Source organism: Amblyomma americanum, chromosome 6 (genome assembly GCF_052857255.1).
Source record: "Amblyomma americanum isolate KBUSLIRL-KWMA chromosome 6, ASM5285725v1, whole genome shotgun sequence".
Taxonomy (NCBI): Eukaryota; Metazoa; Arthropoda; class Arachnida; order Ixodida; family Ixodidae; genus Amblyomma; species Amblyomma americanum.
This window is the reverse complement of record NC_135502.1, coordinates 123457689-123468839: the sequence shown is the minus strand read 5'-3', so window position 1 is coordinate 123468839 and position 11151 is coordinate 123457689.

Here is an 11151-nt window from a genome sequence, read left to right as displayed (position 1 = left end):
TATATTCATCCAAGTACAATTTTGAAATATCATTCCTTTGAGTCACTTTCGGCACTATATTTTCGAGGAGAGTACGAGCGTGGCATGGTCAGAGATATGAGAAGTGGTGCATTTTACTCCAACAATGATATTTTTTTATGGTAGGTTAAATCTGCTCAGGTGTTGCAATTCGTCGAGATGGCATTCTTCGGTGTGGCCAATTAAAGACGAACTCTGTGCTGCAGAAAGTGGGGAACTTAGTGCAAATTATTGCGGTTTGGTTAAAATGACTAACAACAACGGATTTGTTGGTATCACGAGGTGACAGGATGGCTCTCAGTAAATTTTTAAATTAATTTTCATATTCCACGGTGGGTAGGCAGCTCAAAAACTAGTGGCGAGGTTTTCGCACACCACAATGGGCAGGTTTTTCTGAGGTCCCAACGTCACATGACCTATCCTGACTAACCAGCGATCTTAATGACAGCGGACAGTTTTGCACCGACGTGAACTCTAATGGTTTCGCATTAATATAGAACTGTTACCGATCGGGCTTGGCGCGTCACTTCGTGCATGTAAATATATTAAACATTTATAATTTGCACTTCGCGGAGACGTGCTTCGGTAGTGAAATTTGGAAGCGCTTTTAATTGCGCAGATGGCTTTCTCTTGAAGCAAAGCAGGTTTGTTACATTAACTCCGGAAGGGCGAAGTCATTGGTGTAAACTAAATGCGTTAGTACATCTTCAAATTAAACAGAGCTTTGTATAAAGTTTTATCAATGTTAACCAGGAGTATTCAGCGACTGCAGTTTCGATCAAATGAACAGTCCTTTTCGTGATGCGACAGCTGTGACTTGATTGAAACTGCGCCACGTAACCCGCTTGAGAGTCCTGTATTTGCTGACGGGCGTGCGCACTATGAACATTGCTTGGAGAAACTCTCGCCAATGCCACTAGCAATGGACAGGGGCTTAGGTCCCTTAGCCTGCCTTAAGAAACAGAGATGTGCTATGAACTTTGTGTTTGCACATTTAAATTACAATGGACACCTTGACAAGCTCCAATTTCACCTTTTGCATGTTATACTTATATATTCTTCATGAAGTGAACTTCTTTAGCCCATTTGTCGGACTATGCACTTCATCATTTCATATTTAAGATGATTACTCACCAATGCACCTTGTACGCATTTAATAGATGCATTTTTTTTCTTTTTTATTTCTTTTCCATTTACTTTCCCGCACCGCCCTTCTTCCGCCATTATCTCCAAAATTCTCTTCCCCTCACAAAGTAGCATGCTAGCGATTTTTAAACGCCGTCTCAATTGTTTTTTTTTTTCATTAAAGTGTTTCTCTCTCTCTGCGGTTCTTCGCTATGCGGTTCTTGCATAGTTTTCGTAGACTTTTATCCTTGTTAGCTGGCACGAATTTGAAAGAGATTACGCCCAATATTTTGAAGGTTTTTTTAAGCAGTAGGGTTATGAAACAAAGACTTCATGCGGGTGATTCGAGTTTCTTGTAAGCAGAATAAGAGGCATATTGATTTAGAGCTGTGTAAAATCCGTCAACTGTTTTGTAACCATCCCTGAAGCACGTCGCAAAAAAAAATCTCCCGCACATCTATTGGCTGTGCTAGATCCTTTCTAATAGCAAGCACTGAAATTGATCGGCATTAATAGTATGTTTAAAACTTTTCTTAGGCCTTGCAATGTCACCTATATAAAACAGAAAAGGAATAGGTTACAGAATGCTGCCTTATGACCCTTGAGTTTAGTGGCTTTACGTCCGATTTCAACTGGTTAATACAGCGCATTCGTAAGGTCCCGGAAGACAAGAATAAATTTGTAGCTGACCGATTCCGCGGAACGCATAGTGTTCTAATTTGCCTAGAACAAGTCAGGTCAACTGCCTTACTGAAATCTATATAGATTGCTAGTGCTGGCTTCTCGTTCATTTAAAGTTTCCTAGCCCTATTCATATGGTATCTAAGCAGCATTTTCTATTAAGTGGGACCTCCTAAATGCGAATTGATGTTCAGTGTTGAACTTCTACTTCTGTACAATGACAGTCATACGAGGAAAGGAATGGTTACTTTTCGAAGCCTTTCGATAGGATTGGATGTGTCGCAACTTAACAGCCGATCAGTAATCAATTTCTTTCTCCTTCCTCGTGTACTAATCTTTTTTGGCAGCTCTTAGCTGAACGGTACATTATCAATCCAGAGTGAAAATTTATAAATGTTTGCAAATATGAGAGTTAGATCTTCTCACAGAGGTTCAGTCAGAGTAACCTCTGAAGAGCAGTCTACAGCACAAGCCCTTCTGTTTTAAATTTATTGAAAGAGCCTTGTTCTTTGCGACGCGCAAATTATGCAGCAAGATAATGTGTTTAGAACTTATTTTTGGCGGCTGCAAAAAGGACCTACAACTCTCAACGTGTACAACAAAATCTTTGAGATGGTTAGAAATATCTATTCCATTTATCAGTATCATCGATAAGAACCCTATCAGTTGTTGGCATTATCACGCGGCCACTTTTCCTTGGTAACGTAACCCCTAGTAAGTAGCTTGCGAAACCTTTGGGGAACCCGTTCGCACGTGGTGCGTGAATTCGGCGCTTTTCCTTACTGAAAGATTCAAGGCTATTCAATTCTGCGACAGCACGTGCCTCGTGTGCTCCACAAGTCCTTTGTGCATTTAACGAGAACGCTGAATGAAAGGCGCTAATCGAAGCCCTAAAAGGCTCTGTTGTTCCATTTAGGCAATATCATAAGGCTGCAATTTCTGCCAGAAAATAAATAATATACAGGATGAAGCGTAGAAAGAGAATATTTAACTTTGTATACGGACAACGCTTGAAGCATGCATAACAATAATAATAATAATTGGTTTTTATGGAAAAGAAATCGCGCAGTATCTGTCTCATATATCATTGGACACCTGAATCGCGCCGCTAGGGAAGGGATAAAGGAGGGAGTGAAAGAAGAAAGGAAGAGAGAGGTGCCGTAGTGGAGGGCTCGGGAATAATTTCGACCACCTAGGGATCTTAAACGTGCACTGACATCGCACAGCATACGGGCACCTTAGCGTTTTTTCTCCATAAAAACGCAGCCGCCGCGGTCGTGTTCGAACCCGGCAACTCCTGATCAGTAGTCGAGCGCCCTAACCACTGAGCCACCGCGGCGGGTCTTGAAGCATGCATGAACTAGCTTTCTTTCGTGATAGTGAGACGATCACAGCGAGTGATTTTCCGTCATTGACGACTAACGATACGTAAATTATCGATAAAGGATTACACTCACTGCGTCAAACAGTTATGCGTTTGTTTTGTGGTTCTCACTAAACTTTTTGCAGTAAGGGGAGGGGCAGCTTTTTACATGGTGAGACCGAGACACACACGTTCGGGAATCAAGAAAGTGCAAAGTTATTCGCGACAGTGCTTTTCTATGGCCGAATACTCTGTGCGACTGCAAACACGGGTGCGAACACACACCGCCACTTTTATCATTTCCTGCACTGCAGCAGCGGATCAACATGTCATGGGATCGGCCTCTGCGTTGAAACCGTCTTGATATATGCCCATGCACGAAGGAGGGGGGGGGGGGTGCGTTGGAGTTGTTGTCTACCAGACATGGCAGGGAAGCAAACATCAGGGGGCCAAACAGTCTGGCGCCTTTCCCAGCAAACCGCTTTCGGAGCGAGGAATTTCGGGAAGCGTCTCGCAAACTGGCGTCGCCGCTGGGTACACTTGACATCGCTCGAGGCCTGAGGACATGAGCCAAAGAAGGGAATATTTCGGATAGGGAAAGCTGACATTGCGTTTTATGCCATAGAAACGAACAGTATATATGTTCTTGTATACACATCTAAGAAAACAGCAGCAGCAGCGCTCGAGCGCATTAATCGTAATCGGCGCATTCCGGGGGGAATTTTGTGGTAGCGGATGCTAAAAGGTGCATAATTATCTTGAAGTACTAATTCACCGGATGCATGAGCTATTTGTTTAACAAGCAGCAGAAAAATACGGGAGAAGCATAGCCTCGGGAACCGGAGCAGGCGCGCGCGCTACTGCGTGCTGGGTGAAAGATTGACCGTGGCCGCCAGTGTTCGTTGCGTCAGTGAAGCATTAGAGTCCTGGTGGGTTTTGCAGAGGAGAGCTAGAAGCCGCAAAGAATTTATGTTTGACTGACACGCACACGCACAGCTTATGAAGTGTGTATGCAGCGATAAGCCACCGCATTAAAGTGTTTTCTGTGCTACTTCCTGCAGCAACTTTTGCTGTAATGCCACACTGTGCTAATTTTAGTTGGTAATTATTGCGCCGACGCTGTAGCGGGCAATGTTTCAGTTGTCGGCAGCGCAAATGTACTGCGACGACCTTAGCTTAGCACATCAGGGGAAGTAGACTCAAGATATACCGCGTTTCACACGCGGGAGCACTTGGCTGTTGAAAGGAGACCACTCCCATAACATACGAACGGTATGCTTCGATGTGAATGATTAATAATACAAACTGAGCCCATCTATTTCAACTTTCTCGACAAACTCATGACGAGAGCCACGAAAAAATACACTTCTCAGTGTACTAACAAGCTCGTACTACGCTCAAGGCTTCCAAAAAAAAGAAAAAAGACTTATTTCGCTAAAGTATAAGAACTTCCCGAGCGGTCATCACCCACGGCGTGCATGTAAGCATCTGAACGCAGCGAACATCTCACAGGACATGACGCCGCGCCGATATGGCCTTCGGGCGTCAGCTATCAATGGTTGCTAGGGCAGCAAGCTGCTTTCAAAACAAACGAATAAAACTAACTTACACTACAAAAATCTGATGCATCAAATCAACCTCTCAACCTCAATTTCGAGCGACTTTTTTTGACGTATAGGAAATAAAATTAAATGTGCGGTGTAGATTCGAAAACTGGTTGCAATGGCTTCTTTGAGGGAGTCCAGATTATCCCAGTTCTCGTAAGTAGTGCGGCAGGGAATGGCAGAAGTCATCGAGGAAGATGCACCTTAAAGCACAAACTTCAACACTGGGAGCGAACGGGGGGGGGGAGGCTTCCGTCCGCTTCCGATGGCTTCAAGAAAAGAGCTTCAGTCTGGGTAGTTGTGGCAAACTTTAGCGAGAAATATAAAAAAAAACCTCCAAGCAAGAGACAACAGCCGAAATGGGATCAGAAATACGCAAGAATGTGCTGAGCGCAGAGGGTCGTAGGTTGGGGAGAGTTCTATTAAAAAGGTGTTTTCCTTGTCAGAGTCCGTGGTTTGGCCACCAAAATGAGGCTTTCCCCCCTCGCTCCCTGCGTTGGTTAAAACCTCTTCGTGTAGCAGCGGTCATGACATTATGTAATATCAGACGTGGGATTTGACTAACTGGACTCTTAACAACCTCAGGTACATATAGCCTGTCAAAAATTCGCCCATTCTGCAGCGGACTGAGTTTCAGTATATCTTCTTCAACAAGCGAAACGTAGCGCAAATATCCAGAGTCGCGAATTCGCGACTAACCTTGAAACAGTAAATATTTTTGCAAACAAATCATTAAAAGCACCTGGTTTTGACGCACGGCATTTTCAACATCCCTGAAAAAGTTGTTATTATTGGTCATACAAGTTGACTCCAATTCTTCTGCAACGTTTCTGGAAAAAATTAAAGATGAAGAATGGCTGAATGCTGGGTGGCAATCGGAGCTTCCCTGCCATTTTTCGCTCACAAAGCTTACAGGCAGTGATGTCACGCATTTTTAAATGATTGAGCTGGTATTCGAAGCATATTGGCATCTAATCTTGTGTGTATGCTCCTCGTAGGAATTAGCGCAAGTCTTGTAATCGCTCTGTCGCGAATATACCACACCGACCACTAAAGGGTTAACGGCCAAGCAGCACAGCACCGGGAGGGAAGCTCGAATAGAGCTATCGCAGCGGAAAGTACGCTTGCTTTTGTTGAGCGCTGTATCAATTCACGTGGTAGTGCTATTATCCCCAAAGTAGTTAACGAAAAATGTCTTGCTCTGATGCCACAACATTGATGCAATTCGGCTGTTTATGAGGATGATCGACACGGTTGAATTACATCGAGAACAACATGAACTGAGTAATACAATCGCCTAGATTATCAAGCCTATGCTATTTTATTGGGAGAGCACTATTTCATGGGGTCAAGCCCAGCCAAGAATATTGAAGCGTCCCTGGTCTTTAGGGCACAGAAATGAAAGAAATATTGCAGAGACTGGGTTTCGAACCCGCGGCAGCGCGAACAGATGAGCTTCTGTGGCCACTGCGAGAGAGCGTTATGCTGTAGCCGCAGACGATCACGCCTCGTGTTAAATTGCAACACACTCTCTCGTGCTGTGCATTGCACATCGTCATCTTCATGAACTTCCATCTGCGGTGCGAATAGATCAATTCAGCTTAACCGTGATCAGAGCTTGAGCTGTGTCTAACATCGTAGCCAGAGGTTCCGGCGACCCGGCATTGCAAAACCATGAGGCAACCAGGCTAAACACATGCTTTCGCACGTGTGCTCGGTTTAACTATGTTAAAATCCTCCCACTTTTATCCTTGACTGCAACAAAGTGCTGGTGCGGTACCCTACTGAACAACTTTTGATTTTTTTTGTATTTTCGCCCGTCATCCATACTTTCTTTATCTCTGTATTGTTGCTAACATTTTCTAATGCGGAGCGAGGCTAGGAAGGGAAAATCAAGTGAAACTATAATGCTTATGTGACAGTTAGGTTATCCTTTGACAACAACGTAGCTTCCTGTAGACAAGTTTAAATCAAGCGACTTCTTTGTTCTAGCACTATAAGATTGACTACGCTCTCACAAAAAAGTTACTCTACACTCGAACTGCAGCACTTGTTCCGCTTGTTAAAGTCCATGTCAGCCACTCGTTTGCGGATTAACAGTTTACTATATGCTACCAGGCACCAAATTAGACAACGGCGAACAATGCAATTCCAGTCAACGTTTCCTGGGGAATTTTTCGACACACTCACAGCAAATATAATGTAGATTCGAGATAATCGAGATGTTCCGCTTGTTTAGTCCAAGTCAGTAGATGCCTACACAACTAGAAAACACCTGAAAATAAATTCCATATATTCACGTTATTCCTGATTGACAGTTTACAATATGCTATCAGGCACCCCATTAGACCAGGATTAACAATGCAATTGCAGTCAACGTTTTCTGGGCGAATTCGCGACACTCTTCCGCTCCTTTGTATCCACTACCGCCACCATGTTCGCTTGAAAGAAAAAAGTGTCAGAATTTTGTCTTCATTTCCACTGGGACCACGATATAGAAAAGCAAATCAATGATCATTTGCGCTTTATGAAACCTCGCACGGGATACAGAGGCCGGATAACGATCGATGCATCATCAGCCTGCAGCTGTCTATTCTTCTGCTCATGGGTTCATGTTCGTTTACGAGAAAGGGGCCATTCGGTGGCCAGCACATCGCTGCAAATCACCTCAGCGTGGGCAAAACGCTACTTTGATTGAGCGGATCGACGAATGCACCGATTACTCCCGTGTGCTTTACTATATATATATATATATATATATATATATATATATATATATATATATATATATATATATATATATATATATATATATATATATATATATATATATATATATATATATATATATATATATATATATATATATATATGACTACGTATATAATGATGAACAGAATGTACTCCTCGGCAATGGCGTTCTTTTAGAACATTTGGGCCGGAATTCACTCCTTTTTTCTTTTTTTTCCTTTTTAAGAGTGAATGTGTGTGTGCTGCACACACACACATATATATATATATATATATATATATATATATATATATATATATATATATATATATATATATATATATATATATGGTAGGTAGAAGAAAGTTAGGTTAGTCAGTTAGACATTTATTGTTGACGTTCTGAGCGGGGTCCAGCCTTTATTAACACTTAAATATATGCGGTAACTCAAATTCGTATGCAACCAGTGAAACATAAAACCAGATGAGTTTATGCACGGCTAAAAACAAACGACTTTTTTTCGCTAACCTTTACTTTGCCTAACATACTTGGAGCGAATTAAAGTCGCAAGTTTTTTTCCTCAAACCGTCTGCCCGCTATTTTCCGCACTGTACGCGGCGAGATGGCAGTTGATAATTTCATTTTTGCCTCAAGCGCCCACTTTATTTTGTTCCTCAAGTTACATTCGCCGCAGTTCAAAACGCTGATATTATGAATTCCGCGTTTGAGAGCGCTTCCGGGAGCACACAAGAGCGAGTTCATGCCAGTACCGAAAATCCTTACCTAAAGCACACACAAAAAATAACTCGTCATTTAGATGCTTTTCGAGACTATCTGGAATAAGGCTGTGAACTGTTTTCCGAAAAGGCAATATTCTCTAACTTTTATTTATTGATACTCTCAGCCTTATGTCAGCTTTACAGGAGTGGAAACAAATATGAAAAGTATAAGAGTAAATAATGCACCCGAGTGCAGGTAGTTAAAAAAATGGTAGGGTGCTAACGCAGTTAAACCGAGTAGATGTGCGAAATCATGTGTTCATTCTTCGCCTCTTCTCTCTGGCATAAGTACGTGCGCGCAACCCCGTTTCTCGCTCTTCATCTTCACACCCTCTCTCTACCGTTCCGCCGCACTTACCCGACCTCAATTCCAAAGCCTGAAGGTTGCGCTACACACTTCCAAACTAACGCGAGCTTACCCTAATTAGTCTGAGGATTCACACAAGTATCTTGATTGGGTTTTACCCCTTTAAATAGCGTTTTCGCACCAAAAACAGCACATACTGTTTTAAACGCTTCTAATGAAATATTTGTAGTCAGTGCACATTTAATCGCGAAAACATCTAACTGTCGTAGACCACTAGATACCTTATCAGCCAACTGATTAGCTTTTAAATACAGGAAAACGGTAGGTACTTTTTATGAAGCCTTCAACGGATGTAACTTGCAGAGCACCTTTGGGTATGAAATTACACTCATTAATCGCACATATAAAAATCTATACATACAACAATAAGTGTCAACAGTATGAACTGCAATAAACTTAAAAAGACGGTGCTTTTATGATGTCTCGGTCGAGAGAATTTTGCAAAAATCTCACTTGCCAAATTAATCTGTTATTTAAGGTTATGCGAATGGTAGTTTCCTGAGATCCAATCGAATACGAAGATTTTAGCTTCGCTGCAGAAAAAAAAACGCATAGTCTCGCTAGTAGTAGAATCAGTACCCGAATCGGATATACATGGAATAATGAAAGAACCGAATCAAATACAAATCGATTATATTCGCTACTTGGGTGTTATTATTCGCTACTCGCGCGAATATTCGTACAAAACGAATATTCATGCGAAGCAGCGAATAGCTGGCGGCAGCGCGTACAAATACCAGAGTTAAACCTGTAGCTGTCGAAACTCGCTACCGTCATTTAAGACTGCTACCGTCATTTCAATGTCGCATTATGATACATCGTTCTGGCGCACGAAAAACACGGACGAAGGAAGAACAGACACACAATCGCCGGACATCAACTGAAGTTTATTCACAGAAACCAGTCCTATATGTACACATGTGACCACCAGGTAACTGATATCAAAAGCACAAAATCGGGAAAACCAAAAGGCAATCAACCAGAGCCACAGTTTCATATCGCACACGTGCCTTCATGCAAATCGCCCACAATTTCTGTGCCTAGCTGACACGATCAACACCGTTAGCCTTCAGATAATCTAGTTCCTTTCTTCTAAGCACAATAGAGGGAGTACTGACGCAGTTATCTTTATCATTGGCAATACAGAGGGCTTCAAAAATTTCTCGGCTTTTCTGAGTCCTGAACTTTCTTAACACACTTGTTTCCTCCAAAAACGCCTTGCATGCTGGCTTATACGAACAACGGCGAATGTGGTCAGCTAAATGACCTCCCCCACTAATCGAAGTTACTGTCCTGCGATGCTCCAGCAAGCGTTCGTTGATACAGCGCCCGGTTTGTCCAATGTAGCGTTTGCCACAGGCGAGAGGGATGTTATACACCACGCCAACCTTGCAGTCGACGAGGGCTTTGGTGTGCCTAATTTTGCAGGCAGACCTCTTTTTGGGTTCGTTTACTAGGCGGCACAGGCGTCCCAGCTTCTCCGGAGCTGAAAACACTACACGGACGCCGCACTTGTCCCCGACCTTCTTGAGGTGGTGCGAGACCTTGTGCCAGTAAGGCACAACGACAGGTCGCTGTTGCGGGCGTGTGTTATCCACCTGCCTGTGCCGTCCACCAGATTTTACTTCGCTAATCTGGCTTTCGACCACTGAGGCCACGATTTCTCTCTGGAAACCTGCCTTCTCCAGACGCCTTAGTTGGGCATGGACACTCTCCCGGACTCGATGCTCACACGACTTGGCTAGAGCAGAGCGGATGCAGTTTTTTGCAATAGCTCTCTTCACGAGCTTAGAATGAGCCGATTTGTAGTTAATAATTTGTTTTCTCAACCGTGGCTTGTACTGCCAGCACACGCGCGTTTCCTCAAAAATAAAGCACACATCTAGATACTGGATGTGCCCTTCCTGCGGCAGTTCGTGCGTGAACTTCATGCCAAAGGCGTTGCAAACAAAAATGTCAATAATGTCGTCCACGACAATACCCCTATCCCGAGCCTCAGTCGCGTTCATTACTACAAGGTAGTCGTCTACGTATCTAAAAACTTTCAGCACGCTGGCGTTGTAAAGGGACGCCTGAATGCGCTTGTCAAGGGTGGATAAAAATATATCGCTTAAAAGCGGTGCTAGGCAAGAGCCTATGCACACTCCTTCTTTTTGGATGAGGCAACGATCATTGAAGGTGACAATGGTGGATGAAAGATAAAATCTTAAAAGCTCTAGAAAATTGTCGGTAGATAACCCTGTCATATTCTGAAAAGCCACAGGCTCGGCGTCTTCAATGAAAGTTCTGACCGCGCAAAACAGCTCGGGATGAGGTATTGAGTAGAATAAATCTTCAACATCAATTGAAAAGGCAAATCTTTTTGGGCATGAAGCTTCTACGCCAGAAAAATATGCAATGACTTGAGTGGAATTTTTTACCAGAAAAGGGTCGTCTAAAGAAATGGCACTAAGGTGCTTCTGCAGGAACCTTGACAAGGAGCC